Source organism: Octodon degus, unplaced genomic scaffold (genome assembly GCF_000260255.1).
Source record: "Octodon degus isolate 3935 unplaced genomic scaffold, OctDeg1.0 scaffold00024, whole genome shotgun sequence".
In the NCBI taxonomy this organism is placed as follows: Eukaryota; Metazoa; Chordata; class Mammalia; order Rodentia; family Octodontidae; genus Octodon; species Octodon degus.
This window is the reverse complement of record NW_004524600.1, coordinates 5,576,270-5,580,928: the sequence shown is the minus strand read 5'-3', so window position 1 is coordinate 5,580,928 and position 4,659 is coordinate 5,576,270. Positions and strand designations below refer to the sequence as shown.

At 40.4% G+C, this 4,659-nt stretch overlaps 1 pseudogene; it reads left to right on the top strand.

Annotated features, from left to right (window-relative positions):
- The first annotated feature begins 1,406 nt into the window (after nt 1-1,406).
- Nucleotides 1,407-2,084, top strand: LOC101570620 (annotated as a pseudogene).
- The last annotated feature ends 2,575 nt before the right edge of the window (nt 2,085-4,659 follow it).

Below are 4,659 nucleotides of genomic sequence, written 5' to 3'. Positions count from 1 at the left end.
ATGTCCCCCGCCCCTGTAATAGTTTTGAATAAAATAACACTGAACATTTGTGGGAAAGGTTCTACATCTTTATTTTTTTTAGTACTAGAGATTGAACTCAGGACCTTGCACTTCCAAGCAAGTGCTTATTCTACTGAGCTATCTCCCCAGCCTGAGGTGCTACATCTTAACCAGTATTTACTTTTGTGTATTTTATGTAAAAATAAAGTGGATAAAATCTGCACTCCTCTGGTGGTGTTTAAGAATAAACTAGGCAACTACTTGGCAAGAGTGTGAGATGCAATAAAGGTTAATCTTAGAAACATGGTTAGAAAGCATTTAGGCAAGTTTCACCTTATGTTCTTTGATCTTTAACCAAAGTGACTATATGTGCTAGCTAAGAATTCTATCTTTAGCTGCTTACAATAATGAGCATTCTTTATAGGTATGTATCTATGCACGTATTTATGTAGTGCTGGCAATTGGACCAAGAGCTTTTCAGATGCTACACACCACACCAGTTCTACCACTGAGCCATACCCCTAGCCATAGTTTTAGTTTAAATTATTGTTTTAAGAAATAAAAATATGAGATGAAAAATATATATCTATAAATAGTTTTCTGAGCACATACTAAAGCAATCTTCATAAACTGAGTATATATAATTATAGACAACTTTCTCTAGTGGAAATCATCCAGCTGGCAACCCTAAACTCACAAAGTATCAAACATGAATATCAGTTATTGAAGTAATAAGAAAAATATTTGTCTTCGATATTTAGTTTTAAGAGTGTTATGGTTTGTGTATACTTGTCCCCCAAAAGCCTCAGGCAGTCACTGAGGTGCAGTTCTACAGTTTGTGAGTAATTCATGATCCAAGGCTGGGATTATGGGTCTGAGTACTGCTGGGGTTATGGGTGAGTCTACACCTGGTCTGGAGGAGAGAGCCTGAATGCAATGTAAGGGAGACAGACTCGCTCTCTGTACCCATTGCTGCTCCTACTCCTGCATTTGCTCTCTGCTCTTTGCCGCTGCCATGAAAGGCTGCTCTCTGCCATGTGCCAGTTTGCCTTGGAGCCAGCTGACTATGGACTGAAACCTCCAGTAATTGTGAGCTAAATAAACTTTTCCTTCCTTCAGTTTGAGTGTCAGGTATTTGTCCCACAACAGGAGGAGAGTAACTCAGACAGAGACAAACAGTATAGGATGAGGAGGTATACACTAACATTTATTTCTCTAGAGTAGAATTCTAAATTATTAATTTTATTTCTCTGAATAAGACTAAAAGATGAAATAGGAAAATGGCTTGAAAAAATAAGATAATACAAAGCCTATAAATTGTATAGTTTTCCTATAAGTTATTCTGTTTTTTTAAGATTTTTGCCTTTCTCTTTAAAACACACTGCTCCCTCTCAGTTACTCCCAAGATGGCAGACCTACTGGGCTCCATCCTAAGTTCTATGGAGAAACCTCCCAGCCTTGGTGACCAGGGGACATGGTGCAAGGCCCGAGAACAAGCTATCCGTTGGAAGAAGCTACAAGAGCAAGAGAAACAACAGGACGTGGAATTTCATGAAAGGATGGAGAAAGAGGTATCAGATTTCATGCAAGGTATCAGATTTCGCTTCAAGGCAGATCAAGAAAAAAGTTTCAGCCTAGGAACAAGCTACAGAGGAGCATGATGTGGTGGAAGTAGTGGGCCTGACATACTTCTCCTTTGGGGAAGATGGTGACTATTGCTATGTCATGATTTTCAAAAAGGAGTTTGCACCCTCAGATGAAGAGCTGGAATCCTACTGCCGTGGAGAGGAGTGGGATCCCCAGATGTCTGAGGAGAAGTGGAAACTAAAGGAGCTGGCCCAGCAGCAGGAGGAGGCGGCAGCCCGGCAGGGACCTGCGGTGATGAGCAGGTGATGACTACAAGGACGAGGGTAGCCGCCTCACTGGCAAGGGGTGAGCCAAGGATGCAGCCTATGTGCTACAGGCCAAAAAGACCTACGGTGGCCAATAAGAGGGACACATGCTCCATCGAAAAGGCCATGAATGAGATCTGAGCCAAGAAGTGTCTGTGGCAGAGTGGGAAAGAGTTGCCAGCTACATCCTAGGAGCACCACCCAGCTCCCTTGGAACTCTTTGGGCAGGGCAAGGGGTAGTGAAGGACAATACTGTTGCTATTGGGACCCATCCTGTAGCCCTAGTCTGGAACCACCTTCTTCCAGCTGTCATTCAGGCTGAGGGGAAGCACATGTTTGTCGCAGTTGGATCGTGTGTGTGTGTGTGTGTGTGTGTGTGTGTGTGTGTGTAATAGAGTGAATGCACAAGTGGATATTAGCATTTTTTAAAATGTTTTTGGGGGCGGGCTCGTAGTGATCTTCCTGTTTTCAGCCTCCCAAGCACTGGGATTACAGGCATGTGCCACCACGCCCAGTTTCAGTTACCATCTCAGTGCATCCCAGGGCTGGGGCTGGCATGGCTTGAGGTGCCAGGGATCAAACCCCAGTCCCTGCACTAAGCAGGAACTTTAGTCCACTAAGCTATCTGGCCAGCCCCACAAGTGGTTATTTAATCTGTATTATTCTCTGTTCTCCTTGGAACGTTCTTCCCCTTGGGGCTGGGTTACTTTACATTCAATAAACACTGATTTCCCCACCCCCCCCCCAAAAAAAAGAGAAAAGAGAAAAAAATCAATCACTATATATTCAATTTGTATGGTACATACTTTCCCCCACCCTTTCCATACCTCCTAAGCAATAGAAGAAATGTAGTAAAGTAGTTGCCTAGCAACAAGACATTAGTGAGATAGTCCCCTCTCTCTGACTTCATTTTAAGTGAAGTACTCCAAGAGCAACTATGAGATAAATATCAAAAATGTAAAAGACCATAATGTTGGCATCATGCAATGAGCTTTAAGAAAAAAATCTACATATGGTTCATATGTTAGGATACTGATGTTGGTTTGGAAAGTACTAATTTTAGTCTAAAATACTAAATCTTTTTCCTGTGATGTTTAAACTAACTTGACTTTTGCCAGGAATGGTAGTACAATCCCTGTAATCCTAGCTGTCCAGGAGAGAGGCAGGATTATTACAAGTTTGAGGTCACACTAGACAATTTAGTTTCATTCATTCTCATAATAAAAAGGTTAGGGATATAGCCCAATAGTAGATTGCCCATGGGCTTGGTAGCAGTATTAGAATAAAAAGCTTCTTGCTGATGGACTGTTTATGGTTTTGTTTGTTTTAATAATAGCTATAGTAAGGGGAGTGTGAAAACAGCAAATGTGAGGTCTGAGACTGAGAAAGTTTTTGTAAATTCTTCTACACAGTTACATCTAAAGGAGGAAATATATATAAATAGAATTTTTAATCCTCAAGTATAGAGGCTTAGAAATTCAGAAATTATACTGTTTCGTAAAATAATATAATGGCAAATAATATAAATTCATTTTTTCCTTGGTGGAAATTAAGTCTGCAATCCAGACTAAACTCTTTTACTATAAGATACAACTTTCCAGGAGAATATAATATATAGTGTGCAGCAATACTTTATTTCTCTACCATGATACAGGGAGCAGAGTAAGGACAAGGTAAGACTTGCCCCAAGCAAGACTCTTAGGATGTCTGTGCTTTTTAAATTCTTGATCAGAGCTCCTCCTACTGGAATAACTTCCTCAGTACCGTGAAGTAGACTAGATCAAGATTCAAACACAAGTCAAGTTCTTGTTGGTCTGAAGCTCATGAATTCAAGTGACTCTTGTAAGTAGCTAGGCTACAGGTGTGCACCACCGCACCTAGATTTAGTATTCAACTTTTTTTTTTTTTTAGTACTCAACTTTTTTTTTTTAGTGATGAGGACTGAACCCAAAGCCTCTCACATGTTAGGCAAGTGGTCTACCACTAGCTGTACCTCTAGCCCAAAATTCAAGATTTTAATATATGAGCCATAAATTCTAACTCTGTGGCAAGGGAAAGATTTCAAATTAAGCACTAATTTTCCCCCCTTACACTAAGAACTGAGCCCAGGATATAATGTATGCTGAGTTGTACCCCTAGTCCTCATTTAGAGATAAGATCTTATTAAATTGCTAAGATAGACCTCAAACTTTTGGCTTCCTGCCTAAATGCTAGATTTTCAAACTTTCATAAGGATCTGTTCATTGAGATTTTGGTTAATGTTAACATAGGTGTTATGACATGCCTAGCACTGAATTTGTCAACTTTCATGTATCAGTTAGTGACCACTGGAGAAACAGATTTAATATATAAGCCTTACAATCACCACGTGCGGAGTTAGTTGTGCAAGAGCACAAAAGTGTTGTTTGTGGCTGTAGATCTGAATGATCAAATTAAAGGTTGAAAGCTCCTGGCCTGGAGCTCACTTACTTCTGCATCTGTTTCAGGAAGCTGAAGGTTCTGCAATACAAGGGTGAAGAGTTTGTGTTCAAAGACAGGAGATGGATATTTAAGGTAAAAGGGAAGACTGCAGATCCTCTGAAGCAACCGAAGCAAGTCTTCCTTCTTCTTTCTCTTTTGGAAAAGAGTTACAGTTGGCAAAAGAGTATATTATAATTTCTTAGTTTCTAACTCCTTATAAGTCTATTGGTCGGGGAGATTGCTCAATAGAATAAGTGCTTGCCTGGCAAGCTCAAGGTCCCGAGTTCAATTCCCAGTACCACAAAAA